Genomic DNA, 18,587 nt, shown 5'->3' on the forward strand with positions numbered 1-18,587 from the left:
AAGAAATCATGAAAAGCAAGTCAATAGATTGGTAAAGGAGACACAAAAAAGTATCAAAGGAAATAACACCTTAAAAAGCAGACTAGGCCAAATGGTAGAAGAGGTTCAAAAAGTCAAAGAGAAGAATGTCTTAAAAAGTAGAATTGGTCAAATGAGAAAAAAGGCACAAAATTTCACTGAAGGAAATAATTCCTTAAAAATTAGAATTGAGCAAATGGAAGCTGGTCATTTTTACAATAAATTAAGAAACAACAAAACAAAACCAAAAGAATGAAAAGATAATGTGAAATATCTCATTGGAAAAACAACTGACCTGGAAAATAGATCTAGGAGAGATAATTTAAAAATTACTGGACTACATGAAAGCCATGATTAAAAAAGAGCCTAGACATCATCTTTCAAGAAATAATCAAGGAAAACCACTCTGACATTCTAGAACTAGAGGGTAAAATAGAAATTGAAAGAATCTACTTATCACCTCCTGAAAGAGATCCCAAAATGAAACCTCACAGAAATATTATAGCCAAATTCCAGAGCCCCCAGGTCAAGGAGAAAATGTTGCAAGCAGCCAGAAAGAAACAATTCAAGTATCGTGGAGCCACAGTCAGGATAACACAAGATTTAGCAGCTTCTACATTAAAGGATTAAAATATGATATTCTGGAGGGCAAAGGAGCTAGGATTACAACCAAGAATCACCTACCCAACAAAACAAAAAGTATACTCCTTCAGGGGGAAAAATGGATATTCAATAAAATAGAAGACTTACAAGCATTCTTTATGAAAAAAACCAGAGCTGAATAGAAAATCTGACTTTCAAATCCAAGACCCAAGAGAAGCATAAAAAGGTAAATAGGAAAGAGAAATCATAAGGGACTTAATAAGGTTAAACTGTATACGTTCCTACATGGGAAGATGATACTTGTAACTCTCGTTATTAGGGTAGTTAAAAGGAGTATATACAGACAGAGGGCATGGGTATGACGAGTCTAATATGAAGGGATAATATCTTAAAAAATAAAATTAAAGGGGCAGCTAGATGGTGCAGTGGGTAGAGCACTGGCCCTGGACCCAGGAAGATTTGAGTTCAAATTTGGCTTCAGACACTTGACACTCACTAGCTGTGTGACCCTGGGCAAGTCACTTAACCCCATTGCCTAGTCAAAAAAATATAATAATAAAATTAAGTGGTGAGAGAGGAATATACTAAGAGAAAGGGGAAGGCAGAGGCAAAATGGGGTAAATTATCTCACATAAAAGAGGCAAGAAAAAAGCTTTTACAGTGGAGGGGAAGAGGAGGGGAAGTGAGGGGGAGTGAGTGAACTTTACTCTCCTAAGAATTGGCTCAAAGAGGAAATAACATATATGCTCAATTGGGTATAGAAATCGATCTTACCCTACAGTAAAGTGGGAGGGGAAGGGGTTAAGAGAAAGGGTGCGGGGAGAATAGATGTGCAGACAGATTGGGGAGGAGTAGTCAGAAGCAAAACATTTTTGAGGAGGGACAGGAAGGGAGAGAAAACAGAATAAATGGGAGGGGGAAATAGAATGGGGGGAAATACAGGCAGCAAATAGCAACTGTGAAAAAAATTTTGAAGCAAGTTTCCCTGATAAAAGCCTCATTTCTCAAACATATAGAGAACCAAGTGAAATTTATAAAAATAAAATCCATTTCCCAATTGATAGATGATCAAAAGGTATGAAGTTTTCAGATGAAGTAATCAAAGTTATCTATAGCCATATGAAAAAAATGGTCTCACTCATTATTGATTGGAGAAATGCAAATTAAAACAATTCTGAGATACTATTAGATTGGCTAATAGGACAGGAAAAAAATAGCAAATGTTGGAGGGGATGTGGGAAAAATGAGACAGTGATGCACTGTTGGTGGAGTTGTGAACTGATTCAACCATTCTGTAGAACAATTTGGAGCTATGCACCAAGAGTTATAAAATCATACCCTTTGACCTAGTAATACTACTGCTAGGTCAAAAGAGATAAAAAAAAAAGATTAAAAAAAAAGAAAGGGACATATATATACAAAAAAATATATATTTATAGCAGCTCTTTTCTGGAGGCAAAGGATTAGAAATTGAGGTGATGCCCAGCAACTGGGGAATGGCTGGACAAATTGTGGTATGTGATTGTGATGGAATACTATTGTGCTATAAGAAATGACAAGCAGGATGGTCTCAGAAAACCCTGGAAATGTAAGCCCTGGAAAGGCTTACATGAATTGATATAAAATTGAAATGTACTGTGTACAAAGTAATAGCAATATTGAAGATGATCAGCTGTGAATGACTTAGCTATTCTCCCAAGACAACTCTGAAGGACTTATGATGAAAAATGCTATCCATCACCAGTCAAAGAACTGATGGAGTCTGAATACAGACTGAAGCATACTTTTTTTTTACTTTATTTTTTCTTGAGGTGTTTTTTTTGTATATGTTTTCTACATATGCATAACCTATATCAAATTGCTTGCCTTCTCAGTGAGGGGATGGGAGGGAGAAAGGGAGAGAATTTGGAACTCAAAGTTTTAAAAACAAATGCTAAACATTGCTTTTATATGTAACTGGGGGAAAATAAAATACTGAATAAATTCAAAAAGAAAAAGAAAAATTAAAATTAAGATCACACCATAGATAGGTAAGTGTTGGGTGGGCACTGTACACAACACAGAACCAATGATGATAAAAACAGAGAGGCCTGAAAAGACTTACATGAACTGATGCAAGGTAAAAGGACAAAGCACTGTCGACAAGGCCTACAACCCTGTAAAAGGAAAGAACTATAAAATAATTGAAACTAATTGTGATGAGATTAGATTGACAAAGCTCGGCCCCAAAGAAAGGATAGGAGGAGACACTTCTCCCAGTTCTTTTGCAGAGGTCAGGAAGCATGGCTGTGGAGGGCCACATTCCATGTCTATCTAAATTTGTTTATCTGAATTCCTTCCTCTTTTTAAAAATTCTTTATTATGAGGGATGGAGTATTACAGAAAGAAATGCAAGTCATATGAAAACAAAATATATCAACAAAATTTATTTTTAAACTACATATACATATGTATATCTATGCATATATGTGTATCTGACATGATTGAGAGATATGTGTGTGTGTTTGTGTGTGTATGTATGTATATGTATATATGAATGCCAATGAGGAACTTTGAAGAACAGGAAAAAAATAAGTTATCATGGAATTACATGACAGGAAGAGAAGATGGGCTTGTCACATGGCAAAAAAAAAAAAAGAGGGGATAATAGTAGTTAACATTTTTCCATTGCCTACTGTGTGCCAGGCAGTGTGCTAAGCATTTATTATTTCATTTGATACTCACAACAATCCTAGGAGGTATGATTATTCCTACTTTACAGATGGGGCTTCTTTTACCTACTCAAAAAAAAAATCAGTCTGGTTGAGGAAGACCTTCAGAGTTTTAACCTAAACAGAAACAATCGCTATTTATGCATACTCTGAGCCATCAGGACCCAATGACCAAGTGAGGCTTGGGCTGGGACCTTAATAAATGGAAGTGGATTGAAAGAGGTGGAAGGAAAAGGAATAAGCCTTTATGTAGTCTCTCCTAGGTACGGGGCATTGTGCCGAGTGCTTTAAGAACGTTCTGATTGCTTTAGAGTATTTGAGCCTTTACTGTACACATATGAATAATCACAAAGTAAATGTCCAAGTGTTTTGGAGAATGGCATTTTTTGCATTAAAAATATGTACATCTACAAATTAAGGTTAGAAAGTGGCTTTTGCTATGCCCATTGCATTCTGGGCTGCCCTGCTTGCCTTCCCTAGCTAGTCCCACCTCCCCATGTGGGATCTCTGGTCCCTGGACAGGTGGAAGTCAACAGGTAGGAAGGGAGAATAAGAGAAAGAACACTTTCCATTCTGCTGCTATCCCCACCTAGTGTCTGCTGACCAGATGTGCTTTCCTTCCCTGCCCTAATTTAGAATAGAACCCTCTATCCCAGCTCCTGTCTCAGAGGCAAGCACCGAGCAGGGTCAGCCACAAGAGAGAGATGGGGAGCCAAAAGACTTCCACCTACACCCTTTGTTTGCTTTTCCCCTTAGACCCTGAAGGAAGGAGAACAGAGATTGGTATTCCGTGGCAGATCTTGGTAGGCAGAGGCAGATGAAAGTGGAAGTCAGGTTCCCACTGAGAGGGAGATGGAGGTACAGGATGGTGCTTGGTGTGAGAACACCTCCTACGTGGAATCTCCTTGAGTCCCTCACATTCTACTTTCTGAAATTACTTTCTAAAGAACTTGTGCTTCCGTCTCTATGGCCCAGCTGTTTCCTTCCACAGACTGTAAGCTCCTTGGGTTCAGACACTATTTCTGATTTATTGCATCCCTAGTACCCAGCACAGTGCTTGGAACATAGTAGACACTTGAGAAATGTTTGTTGGATTGAATTGAATAGTGTCAGAAGTGAAATTTGAACCCATGTCTTCCTCCCTCCAAGACCAGCCCCTTAACCGCAACACCAGAGATTCTCCACTTTTCTTGTGTCCTGGTCCCCACGGACAGTCTGGTGAAGAACCCTACAGACCCCCTTGCAGAACCATGTTTTCCAATGCATAAAATAAAACATACAGAATGACTGAGGAAACCAATGATTTTGAAATAAAGATGTAATTTTTCCTATCCAAATTAGCCACCCCCTTGAAATCTCTCCATGCACCTTTTAGGAGTCCATTGACACCAGATTAAGAACCCCTGCCCTACACCTCCCTGCCTATTTTGGGAAATATGAAAAGGGCCTGGGAGGAGGGGTAGAGCTAGGACTCATCCACGGGGCATTCTGACATTTGGCAGGGTAAGGACTCTGGGGGCCCCACTTAGAGCAGGGTGGCCCCTGCTGGTGTTTTTATGTAAAACAGCTGGCAAGAGTCTGAGCCCCGAGTTTTTCCTTTCTTTCTCTCAAACCCAATTCCAGTAGAGGGTGAGATCACAGTTATCACTTGAGACCAATTTCTCTGAGCCCAACGCAAGAGCCAAATCCTAAAACAGGTGGGAGTGGAGCCAGTCATTCAAGTAAAGCTTTGGGGAGTGGAGTGGGGGGTGGGAAATTAGGGGACTGGGGGAGGAGATCAGGAGGGGCCAGTCTAAATCCACTCTCCTCTCTGTGTGAGCAGCTGTCGCCGTTCTTCCGATGCAGACAAATCATCTGAATGGAAAGACAATATTCAAGAGAAGCTCACTTAGCTGGCTAGCCTTTGTGTAATGCAACCGTTTGAAGTACCATGCTTATTTCATGAACATAATTATACTTTTTTTCTTCAAGGAAAAAGAGAAGAGCGTATCAACCTGTTGTTTTTATTTTAAATGCAGCTATTTCAGTGTTTCTGGATTGGCATAGGGGTTATTGCCTTCCCTCAATCTGCGGTGGCCAGACCCAAAGATGGAGGTACTCTTGATCTGACCCTCACACACAAGTGTTCTCCTTCCAAGTTCACGAATGCCGAAACGCCTTTAGCTAGCAAGAATCTTTTATTTGTCTGTTTCCCACTACGGCGTTCTTAGTTCTCATTATGAACTTCAAACCCTGCACCTCAGGGCATCACCCCTCCACTGGCTACACTCTTCTCTTTTCTGTACCTTGACCCGTTGGTGAAATAGTTCAATTCTACACTTTCCTCTTCTCTTCAAGCGCTTCCCCCTTTGTTGTCTTACCCATCACGCTGTGGCAAACTCTGAACCTGGATCACTCCCACCATGCATCTTTTTCCAGTCTCAGTTCTGTTACTAATTCAGTGTATGACCACATCTGCCCAAATTCACCTCCTCTCCACTCCTCTATCTCTGCAGTCCATCTCTGATTTCTGAGCTCTCACACTGTCTATTCCCGTGCCTGGAAGACTCTCCCTTGTCACATCCACCTCACACAATCTCTGTTTTCCTTCAAGATGCAGTTCACACACAGCCCTATTTGTGAAGCCTTTCCTGACCCCCCAACAGCCAGGGTCCTCCTTCCCTCCCTCCCTCTCCACCTAGTATTTATTTATTCTGTATAAACCTCTAAATGCAAGTCTCCTCCAAGAGAATGTATTCTCTCTGAGGCCATGGACTTTCTTTTTTTGTCTTTTTATCCCCAGCATTTACCTCAGTGCCTGGCACACAGTAGGTGTATTTCATTAAAGTATTATATATACATCTATGTATGTATAAAGTATTTCATTAAATCAATGCTTGATTGATGGATTTGTCTCTTAAGAGCCGCTCTTCCCCCCTCTGTTCTCAGTTCTCACACCTGTTCCCGAGTGTCTGAGCCTTAATTTCTATCTCAATCTCTCCAACACCAAATCCAAGCCATTAGAGCAGACAAAATTTAAACAAGCCTGGTCCCAGGAGAAGCAGGGAAGCTAGTAAAGTTAGCAGTTAGCATTGCCCTCATCCCTGCCTCTTATGTTCTCCCCAACTTGAACCCCCTTCTGTATTACCCACATTGAGGCACCCAGTGCTCTCTTGTTAGTTACCAACTTCCTAAAGCAGCCCACCTTAAAATCAGGACTCCTCTAGTCTCCCTCAGTCCGTAATAATAATAACAACAATAATTTACATTTACAGACTGGGATTGTAGAATTAGAACTGGCAGGAACCTCAAAAGTCATCTAATCAAATTCCCCATTTTGTTGTCATTCAGTCATTTCAGCTGAGTTCAACTCTTGTGATTTCATTTGGAGTTTTCCTGGCAAAGATAACTAGAGTGGTTTGCCATTTCTCCAACTCATTTGACAGATGAGGAAACTGAGGCAAACAGGGTTGAATGACTTGCCCAGGGTCACACAGCTAGTAAGTGTCTGAAGCCAGAGGCAGAGCCAGGATTTGACAGCATTGCTTTATGGATACAGAGTTTCGTAGAATGTAAACCTTTATATCTGAGAAAGCATCTAGTTCATCCCTGACATTTTCTGGATGAGGAAACTGAGGCCAGGATGGCAAGGTAACTCGCTGGGAGTGATTAACACAGCTGTGATAGTAACAGGGTCTTCAGATTCCAAATCCAGTTGTCTTTCTTCCATACAGATCATGTCACAAATCTCAAAAAACCCTGTGAGGCAGCTAGTAAAGTATCAATATCCCCATTTCAGAGATAAGGAAAATGATTCTCAGAGGGTAAAGAGTCTTTCACGAGGTCATGCAGATCATCAATGTCAGATTGGGGTTTTATAACTGATAACCCAAGTTTTATGACTGGAGTACCATTGGTTTTCTCCCACATGACACTCCCAGGACCCAAATCAGCCCCAAGTACACTGCCCCCCTGAAAAGGATCTGATAAATTCATTGTGATGAAGATGTTAGCTCTTTACGTGCTGCCCCTTCCCAAGGTATTTGCATTCAAACTGGGGACCAAGGGCTTGACCAAAAAGAATGAAGGAATGGTGGCATCATTGCCAGTAGCTGGAAGAGAGAGACTCCATATATCCCCACAACCTCTCCAGTTGGAAGCTGTCTGATCCCACCCATCCCAGAGAAGAGAGAATTGATGTTCCATCATCCACAGTCAACTTAAATCAATCCAATAAGCATTGACTAATTAACTTGGTAATTAACTAATTAACTTGTTAATTAATACTAGGCAAGTCATCTCAACTCTCCTAGCCTCTATCTCCTCATCTGCTAAATGTGAATAATAATACCTATAGTAATGACCTAGCTGGGTTCTTGTGAGGCTCAAATGAGATAATTTGCATAAAGTAATATGCAAACTTTAAAGAAATATAGAAATATCAGCTATTATAAGTAATAATAATTATTATTATTATAATTATTACTATTATTTGATTTTCAACTTTTTTATGGAATTCAGATAAAAGTGGTCCTGGGACAAGTACCCCTTCTGATGTTTTGCTTTTATATTTAATGTTCTATAGACTGTTGTGCAGGTAGATGGTCATAATAAGCATTTATGTTACTACTTCAAGGTTTGCAAACTGCCTTACAAAACCTTACCTAATTTTCTCCTCAAAAAAATAAATAAATAAATAATAGAAATTTTACCCTCAACCCAACAACCCTGGGAGGTAGCAACTATTATTATCCCCATTTACACATGAGTAAACTGAGGCAGGCAGTGACACAGAGTGACCACACCAGAGTCACACAGTCAGGAAGTGTCAGAGCTCACTCTGGTCTTCCTGACTATAAATTCAACATTTCAGCCACTGCTTTTTGTATTCAAATAAAAGGAGTAGTACTTAAACTTGTCTTCTCAGAAGCATCCTCAGCACAAACTAACCACAGATAGGACAGTAGGAAGAATATGTACTTTATTCCGTTCATATGACTTTGATCTCCTCTGCTAAGTCTCTACATTTTGAAAGTTTTCCATCCCATACATAGCTTAGGGGTTGTGAGTATTTGGGATAGTGATATCTATTAAAAATATTCCTGAACGCAGATTGAAGCATACTAGTTTCTCTTTCTGTTTCTTCTTTCTCGTGGTTTTTCCCTTTGGTTCTAATTCTTCTTTACATGACTACGTGGAAATGTTTCATATGATCATACATGTATAGCCTATATCAGATTGCATGCCATCTTGGGGAGAGGGGAGGAAAGGGGGGGGATTTAGAACTCAAAATCTTACAAAAGTGAATGTTGAAAACTAAAAATAAATAAATTTTTTTCATGTTCTTAAGTTCTTATGAATCAATATTATGGAAGGGAAATTGTGAAGAATAATTCCATCTAAGAAAATGGCTCAGTCCAGGGAAAGTTTATCGGTTAGAGTTTCCAGGATATAGGGTATTTCTAGCCACCAAGTTATGTCTTATTGGATATTCAGTACATATCAGTTTTTTATAGCCTGAAGTGAATCTCCACCACTTCCTTATTTAACCTACTGTGATCACTAAGTCTAGGCTCACTAAAAATAACTCTTCTGTAATTTCTGGTGGCGGTGATTTGGTCCTAAATTGCCATCATCACCTTCTCCGTTTCCACAAAGAAATCTACATAACTCAACTATTATTTTTGGACTTTTCTTTGTTGACATATTACAGGATAAATCCATGTGGATATCACCCATGAATGGCCTTTTGACATGACTCATGGATCTTAGCAGTTTCATAGGCTTCAACCAGAGGTAAACCACTTTGGGTTACGTTCAACCAATACAAAGCATGCACCAGTTATCATTCTCAACCATTGTTCAGTGAAGTGACTTCTTGTTCTAATAGTCTTTATGTAGGATTTTGACCTGGTTACAGTATGTTTGTTGTTATTGATAAGATTATGATGAGCATAAGTAATAGGAAGAGACTAAAAATATTAAAAATGGAGGGGGGGAGGAGGATTCAAGGAAGTCTTCCTAGAAGAGGTGACACTGAGCTCAAGGGTCTGAGTTTTTACTTGGACCTTTTTATCTGAATTCCCTCTTGTAGTGGAAGAGTCTTTTACAAGAAAAAAATGTATAAAGTGTTTTTCTCTTGCAAACCTGTCATGATCAGCTTTTGAAAATCACCTGGTGGATTGTGGAATTCAAAATTTTGAATTTTGAGAATTATTTGGTGAATCCAGAGGGTGAGAAGAGAGAAGCTGAAGGAGTCAGAAAGAACCTGAAAGGGAAAGGTGAGGTCAGTCATTAGGCTCAGGGCCTACCAAATAATCTCTTTCATGCAAATGTGGTGAGAATGGAAGGTTGTCCTTGGACAGGAAACAGAAACCTAAGGGCAGTAGGCCAAATTTCAAGTCTAAAGATGGTGGTCCTCACTCTTCAAAAGTGACCACTAGAGGGGCCCAGATTTGAGCCTAGAGCAAAAGATGAGAGTCATGGATGGTTAGAGGCCTTCCAGAAGAAATTGAGGTGAAGAACCATCTAATAGGTGAGATTTAAGGAAGGAAGCCAACATAGATTGGAAGAGTCCTTAGAGTCCACCCAGAACAGCCCCTTCAATTTACACAGGAGGAGGCTGGGACTCAAGAGGTTCAGTGACCTGGCCTCCGGTCTCTCCCCTTCTCCAATTCATCCCTCACCTACCTGCCAAAACAATCTCCCTAATGCTCCAGGCATTTTCTCCAACTGCTCCCCAGGCCTGGAATGCTCCCCCTCCTCCACTCCAACTACTGACTTCTCTGGCTTCCTTTAAGTCCCAACTAAAATTCTACTTTCTACAGGAAGCTTCTTCATTCCATCCCTCTGTTATCTGCTCTTCATCCTGTATAGAGATTGCTTTGTATATATTTATTTGCATTGGATTGTAAACTCCTTGAGGGCAGGGACTATCTTTTGCCTCTTTTTGTGACTGGCATAAAGTAGGCACTTAATAATTGTTGATTGATTAATTGATGGATGTATGCGCTCCCCATATACGATGTGGCTCTCCTGCTAAAAAAAATCTTTGGTGGCTTCCCATTGCACATAGGAAAATCTAAGATCTCACAATCACTCCCCACTAAGATCACAGAATTAGAGCGAAAAAGAACTTTGTGTTATTTAAGTCAGTCCTCTTGTTTTACAGTTGAGGAAAGTCACAGAAGGAGCAAATGGAGGAGGTGGACTTGGAGGCCAGGTCACCCCTTTCTATCCAGCCCACTCTTCTCTATGCACTTTGGCACTTAAAGCCTGCGATTCAACTGCACTCTGTTTTCCTATTAGTCCTTTTTATGGACTCTCTTCCCCAAGGATATTACCTTTGTTAGGTAAGAACACTTAGAGACTGAATCAATCATTCAGCCAAAAACTAGGGTGAAAAGAGCCACGCAACTCCTGGAGTCAATCAAAGCCGTTATGTGAGAGACTCGGGCGTGTTTCAAGGATTAGTATGAAAGGAAGGAGCTTTTACATATTTAAGTACGTACAGAATAATACCGAGTATGGGAGGGGAGAGAAGGAGAGAGAGAGAGAGAGAGAGACAGAGACAGAGACAGAGGCAGAGAGAGAAAGAGATTCTGAGGGTCTGGAAGTGGAGAGGTTGAAATAAACGTGGTATTCTACTACAATGATATTGAAATCAAACGGAAACAGGGGCCACTAAACCATACATAAAGATCCGTATGGGAAGCATACTAACTTAGAAAATACATGTAGATAGATAGATAGATAGATAGATAGATAGATAGATAGATAGATAACACATCACATTAAAATAAGACACAAACTATGTTTTAGTCTGATTTGGGACACACATGGAAATGTTGTGGGCCACAAGTTGTATGTTCAACACCTCTATTCAAAGGAACTGAAGGTAGGACTGAGCTGTGGTGGGGAAGGAAAATATCAAGAAGGATCATTGGCTCTACAGACATCTCAGAGCAGATCTGACCTGAGGAAAGTTCTAAGATGTCAGCTCTTTCCTCAATTTCCCTTCTTGGTGTCTGTTTATCCACAGATACTACAATATAATCTGCTGTTTCTTTACCCAAATGTTTCCAGTAAACTGAATTTTGTCTCAACCACAAAGGTGGCAGGAGTTAACTAGATTATCTGTCTATCTATCTATGCATCTATCTACCCATCTATCTAATTGTAAAATTAGAGAGTATAATCTCTGCCTAAATGTTAGGAATTTTCCTAAATGGGGCTCAGAGGGATTGTGACTAAATGCATAATTGTTTGTTTAAAATAAACTCCTTAAGGCCAAAGAGGAGACCAAGTGGACCTTAGGCTCCATTCTATTTCCCCTAGGCTTAAAACAAGCTAATTACTATTACATGCCATTACAAACCCACAGCCTCATCCCTGAGCTTCAATCCTGTACCATCAATTGCCTATATAATATTTCAAGCTGTATTTCCCGGAGACATCTCAAGTTCAGCATGTCCAAAATCGAACTCAGGATCTTCCTCCCCACCCCATGCCCTTCCCTCCTTCAAATTTCTCTGTTTTTGTCAGTCACCACTATCCTTTCAGACTCGAGGTTTCATAACTTTTGCATCCTCCTCAACTCCTTACTCTGCATCACCCCACATTTCCAACCAGCTGCAAACTCCTCACCACATCCACAATCACAGCGTCTCTCCCATCTGAGTGCTTCTCTCTGCTGGCACCATCACCTTTGCTCAGATGCTCATCACCTCTTACTTTCTGTTCTGGCCAGAAACCCTCAGGGTCTTCCCCTGATTTTTTTTTTTTTGAGTAGGCAAACTAGGCCTTCTTTTGCCTCATTTCTTACCTAGCTTTAAATCATTGATTGAGGATTGCCTCAGACAGACTGAGACCTGGGAAAGACCTTAATTTTAAAAGGTCTCCCACTGCCTCTGGAGTCATCTCCAGTCATCTGATCTCTTGTCGCTGGACTCCAACGACCCTGGAGGAGAGACTGAGGCTGGTGACTCTGCACAGCCCTGCCTCACTTAAATCCAATTCACTTATAAGTCAAGACATCACCTGTCTGATGTCGTGGTCCTCCTCGAGAACGAAGGACAAACAACGACAATGACAACATCACCCCTCATTTATTTCAACAGCCTCTTCATCTGTCCCCCAACCTCAAGTCTCCCTCACCCACTTCAGCCCGTCCTCCACAATACTGCCAGAAACGTTTTCCTTAAGTTCACATCTAACTGTCTCATGACCCTATTCAGTAAACGCCAATGGCTTCCTATTGCTTCTAGAAATAAGTAGAAATTCCTCTGTTTAGCTTCCACACAAGCTGGCCCTAACCTGTCTGTCCAGCCTCACTGTCCATCGCTTTGTGATCTGGCCAAGCTGGACTTCTCTCGGTTCCTTTCAGTTCTCCCATCTCCAAGCCTCCCTCCTCACCTCTTCCTCAGAGAATCCTTCTCAAGGACCGCCTTATTCTCCACGAAGCTGATCTTGTTTCCCCTCAGCTGTTACTGGTCACTCTCAAACTACCCTGCTTTTAACTTTGTTATTCATTCATTGTCCACCTCTTCATGACCCCATTCAGGGTTTTCTCGGCAGAGATACTGGAATGATTTGTCATTTCCTTCTTCAGCTCATTTTACAGATGAGGAACCTGGGAGCAAACAGGATTAGGTGACTTGCCCAAGGTCACACTGCTAGCAAGTGTCTGAGGCTGGATTTAAACTCAGGAAGATGAGTCTTCTTGACTCTAATCACTGTACCACCCAGCTGCCCTATTCTCTATACATTTACTCTGTATTACTTAAACATGTAACTGTAATTGTTTTCTCTACTAGAATGTAAATTCTTGCTAATGGGGATTAATTTCATTCATTGAATTTGTATTCCCTGTAACCTTCACACATAGTAGATAATTGTTTTTAATGATAAATAAAACAGATGCAAGGTGGCCATGAGTGGGACCACGAAATGCACAGGTAAGGAGGGAGAGCACTGCAGGATGGAACCCCTGAACTCAAAGAGTTTACTTTCTGTTAGGGAGATATATGTAGCTCTCTCTCTCTCTCTCCTCTCTCTCTCTCTCTGTCTCTCTCTCTCTCTCTCTCTCTCTCTCTCTCTCTCTCTCTCTCTCTCTCTCTCTCTCTGTCTCTCCTCTCTCTGTCTTCTCTCTCTCTCTGTCTCTCTCTGTCTCTCTCTCTCTGTCTCTGTCTCTGTCTCTCCTCTCTGTCTCTCTCTCTCTCTCTCTCTCTCTCTCCCCCTCCCTCCCTCCCTTCCTTCCTTTCTTTCTCTTTCTGTCTCTCTGTCTATGTCTCTGTCTTTGCCCTCCCACATACACATAGACACACACTCTCTCTCTCTCTCTCTCCTCTCTCTCTCTGTCTCTCCTCTCTCTGTCTCTCTCTCTGTGTCTGTGTGTGTGTCTCTCTCTGTCTCTCTGTCTCTCTCTCTTTCTGTCTCTCTCTCTCTCTGTCACACACACACACACACACACACACACACACACACACACACACACACACACACCCTGGGAGCACTCTGCAAGGCCAGTACAAGCCAGAACCTGAGGTGTGTTTTGAAGGGTTCTAGGGACTTGAAAAGGTGAAGGTGAAGACAGAAGTCATTCAAGGAGTAGGAGACAGTCTATGCACAAAAGTGGGAGATGGACTGTCACGTACCTGGAACAGTAAGTTGGCTGGTTTAACTGAGCCTTTGAGCTGGGGTGGAGGGGGAGTGACCGTAATATGAGACCCCACTGGAAAGATGGGTCTGAGTTAGATTTTTGAAGGGTTTTCAAAGCCAAACAGAGGAGTTTATATCCGATCTGGAGGGTGAAAGAGAGCCACTGGAATTTGCTAGGGTGCGTGGGGGAGGTGGCCAGACCCACCATCTGTGAAAGTCACTTTGGCAGCTGAGCAGAAGGTGGATTGACATCGGGGGAGAGACGAGGCTGGGACATCATGAGGGCCTGACTGTGAGTGAAGAGAAGGGCACATATATCTGAGAGATGTGGCCAAAGCAGAAATAAGATGTAAGGAGCTAGGGATAGGAACGAATGAATCTCAGAGAATCAGCTTTCTCCTGCCTGTTGTCGAGAGCTCAAGGCCAGAAGGTGGGGGAGGGAGAGGGGAGTCAGAAGGCACAGAGAGGTTGGTTTGGCACGGAGGCAGTGGCAGGGCCGGGGGCAGGCCAGATCCCTGGAGTAATCTGGTGAGGAACTGGGTCAGGGAGAAAGAGATCCTCCGGGACAGATTGTGAATTCCAGTGGAATCCAGGGAAAGGAGAAAGAAAAGCATGCGTTCGTTAGGGAGGACTTGCTAGAAATGTTATCCATTGACCAGAGTTTCTCTAGGGCCAAAGCTCTCTGTGTAATTATTCACCAGACTGGCACCCAGAGAAAGGGAAGCCAGCATTGTCTTGAAATCCCAAATTCGGGAATGGGTCAAGATTGCTCATGCTGGAGGGGAAATGTGATCAGACTGACCACGGAGGGGAGGAGGACAAACACGGACAGCTGCAAGACAGTCCAAGCTCATGCACAGAATGAGTTCACGATGATCTGCATTTAGCTATGGCCTTCAGTTGAATGAATCTGAGGGTTTTCAGTCGCACGCTAAATTGGGAAAGGGAAAGGGAGTGTGGCGCAGTAAACAGAATGCTAGTCTTGGAGTCAGAAAGAGCAGAGTTGAAATCCCACATCAAACATGTACTAGCTGCACAATCTTGGGTGTCATTGAAAGCTTCCAGGCCTCAGTTTCTCCTTAGGTCTTTCCCAGCTCTAAGTCTGTGATTCTACAATGATATGAAAATATGATTCTTAGCTTCAGGAAGCTCCCAGTCTATGGAACAGTCATGATTGCCACTCTCTGCAAGTCATCATTCCACTGGGAAGATAACCATTGGAGAAGACCATGTATAGAAGACCGAAACGGACAGAAAAAGAAAGAAGGAGCAGGAGAACAATATGTCCCCTTCTACACTGTTGTCAGTGAAGACCACTCTGAAAGGCCCCTAAATCAGATGAATTGTAATGATTAATCCTAGCCTGGGAGGGCAGATTTCGGGAGGGGGAAATCAGAAGCAAACACTTTTTAGGAGGGACAGGGTCAAAGGAGAGAATAGAATAAAGAGGGAGGGAGTCGGAGGGGGCCAGGATAGGATGGAGGGAAATATACTTAGGCTTTCACAACAAGACTATTATGGAAGTGTTTTGCATGACTACACATATATAACCTATATGGAATTACTTGTCCTCTCAATGAGGGTGGGTGGGGAGGAAGGAAGTGAGAGAATTTGGAACTCAAAGTTTTAAAAACAAATGTTAAAAATTGTTTTTACATGAAACTGGGAAATAAGATTAGGCAATGGGGTATAGAAATCTATCCTTCTCTACAGTAAAATAGAAGGAGAAGGGGATAAGAGATGAGAGGAGAGGGTAATAGAAGGGAGGGCAGATTGGGAGAAAGAGTATGTGGAATGGACGCCATTTTGGGATGGGGGGAGGAGAGAGATGGGGAGAAAATTTCAGAGCTCAAATCTTGTGGAAGTGAATGTTGAAAACTAAAAATAAATAAATTAACTAATAAAAATAAATTAAAAAAGATTCACTGGGGGTGGAGATAGATGGGAAATGATGATTACAATGTAAAAAGACAACAATAAAGTCCCGGCACCCCCCTCCCCCAAAAAAAGGACAGGCCATAGATACAGGCCAAAGACAGATTAAAAAGCACTAATTAATGATCCAAATTCCATATAGCACATTAATGTTTACAAAGTGCTTTCTCAGATAGGGTATTACTACACTAGTTTACTAGTGAGCAAATTGAAGCCCAGAATGGTTTGGTGATTTGTCCATGGTTATACAACTAATGAATGTCAAAGATGAGCAGAGGCTCAAACCCCAGGCCTACCTACTCTGACTCTAGCTTTCTGTATATCATGTTGCACCTCTAACCATGATAAATAAAGCTATAAGCATCAAGAATGGTTGGGGAGGGGGCAGCTAGGTGTTCAGTGGATAGAGCAACGGACTCGAGTCAGTAGATCAGAGTTCAAATCCAGCCTCAGACACTAACTGTGGGACCCTGGGCAAGTCACTGAACTCCAATTGCCTCAAAAAAAAAAAAAGAATAGTTGGGGAGAGAGAAGATCTTTGAGAAAAAAAGATAAGATGGAGTTAACCTGGGAAAGTTTGCCCTGTAGAAATCAGCAATCTCTTAGCCTATGTATTTCAGGAGTGTAGAGGGGAACCATGTTCTTCTCCACCATCCTCACAGTGTAGAGACTGTCTCCCCAATCAGGTCAGGGGCTCCCTGAGCATGCAGAGACAATTAGACCAACAGTTCCTTAAGGGCAGCTTCAGTGTATTCATTAGATGGCAGGTCCCCTCCCCCAACCCCTGCCTAATGAGAGATTCCATGCTTCTGATAGTGAAAGGGCTGAGTAGGGTGGCAATGTCAGACTGAATTTAAGATGTCTCTGGAGTTGAGACCCATACAGGAGATGGAGGTGGGGAGGGGCTAGAAGGAAGGGAAGATGTGTGGAGCTCACCCAAACTGGTATGCAGTCCAGGGAAGAAAACAACCATGATGAGACCATGAGACAGTAGGGCAAGGAGTGAAAAATACCTCCCTTCTCCCCAGTGCCTTTACATAGGAAGAGTCAAGGGTCCTGGGACAGACCAAAACTGATGGATGCAGATAGCTGTCTTTTTCCTCTAGGTAGGACAGGTTGGTGGGGGGGAGAGGGGGGAGGCAAATGATTTCCATCATCCCCTCTTCTCTCAGGCCAGGGTCAGTGACTTCTCACTTCTCCTATGCAAAAGCAAATTCCTAGTATTATCTCCCCTCTGCCACTGGCTTCCTCCCCTCCTCCCCAGGACACATCTGGAGACCCCTGAGACCTTGGCAAAGTCAGTTTCCTAAGAGAGGTATGATTCTATATAGATCAGGCACACTGGAGTGTTAGCAGAAAGAACCCGTGTATGTGTTTCTGTGTATTTGAGGCCCGTCTGTATCTGTGTCCTCAGAAGTATATACATCAGTCTTCGCACAAATATGGTCTAGCCATTATGCATACAGAGGTGTCTACCTTTCACCAGCAAAAAACTCATTCACCAAACAGAAGCCACACTCAGCTTCCCACCCTGACTCTGCCCTTGTCTGGGCAGATGCACTGTTTCCCAGCTACTCGGCTCTCTGGAGTGACAGATATAGCCTCTTCTGGAGACCACAGCCCATGCAGGAAACTAAAAAGCATCCATGCTTCCATTGTTGTGGTCTGGAAGTGCATGTTCCTTGGTAGCCTTCACATCCACAGAAATAAAGAAGCGTAACAACCAAAGATTGTGTCTCTCTAAATAGAAACAAACACGGGTTTCTGGGGACATGTAAGTGGGTGCTTGTGATCAAAGATCATAGAATGTTCCCAGGGGAAGGGAGCTGAGAGAGCATAACCACCCTCACTCCCACCCCGGATTTTATAGAGTAGGCTTGTCCAAGGTCAAACAGCAAATATCGGGGCCAAGATTCTAACTCAGATTGCTGGATTCCCAGGCTTCTGACTATGACCATGGCTGTCCTTTTAAAATTATTTTTCAGCATCTTTTCTCTTTAATAATTAGGAAAATGAAAGTGAGCATCTATCTGTGTTTCACTGCTAATGTTCAAAGATTCTGTTGCAGATTCCAGTGTGGTGGGCGTGGCCCTGACTCAGCCCTGAGAGAGAACCCTAGGAGGGGGAGGGGAGAAGAAAGGAGTGGAAACCAGGCGAAAATCAGTTTATGGGGGAGGACCATTGGAATAGGCAGAGCTAAGACCCAACTGACCACTCTGCCCTCAAGGTCTCTCTCCCAAAATTTTGTTGCTAGGCTTCTGACTGGAGGTCCCCAAATTTCAAGTCCAGGATGGCCAGAGCTCCTGAGGAAGTTACCAGGCTCAGTCTCTCACTGAAATGTCCTGCTGCCTACTCATCCAGGCTCAGGGATAAGGTTCCTAGTGACACTATGCTGGCAGGGAGATAGGGAACACTGTCTTCAAGATAATGGGGGGATGTGCCCCGACCCTTAGGGAGCCTTCAGACAGGAGGGGAAGCCAGTGCCTAGCAGTTAGCACTGTTCAGGGCTGCAGACACTGGCTGTGGGTCTCGGGCCTCGGACAGCACTCAGCAGCCGGGGTCTGAGAACAGGACTGCGTCACTCAACCTGGCCCAGGAAGGCAGAAAAGGCAAGAACAGCAGAGTGGAACTGAGATGGGGGGATGGGGACTAGTTATAAGTTATAAATAACCTTGGTCCCAG

The 18,587-nt window shown here is 42.5% G+C and overlaps 1 protein-coding gene across 3 annotated transcripts in view; it reads right to left on the reverse strand.

Moving 5' to 3' along the window:
- The window catches only part of DYSF (dysferlin), a 257,583-nt gene that overhangs the window by 237,468 nt on the left and 1,528 nt on the right, over positions 1-18,587 (reverse strand). The gene's annotated exons all lie outside the window — the stretch shown is intronic.

Source organism: Phascolarctos cinereus, unplaced genomic scaffold, assembly GCF_003287225.1.
Source record: "Phascolarctos cinereus isolate Bilbo 61053 unplaced genomic scaffold, phaCin_HiC Scaffold_2;HRSCAF=192, whole genome shotgun sequence".
NCBI lineage: Eukaryota > Metazoa > Chordata > Mammalia > Diprotodontia > Phascolarctidae > Phascolarctos > Phascolarctos cinereus.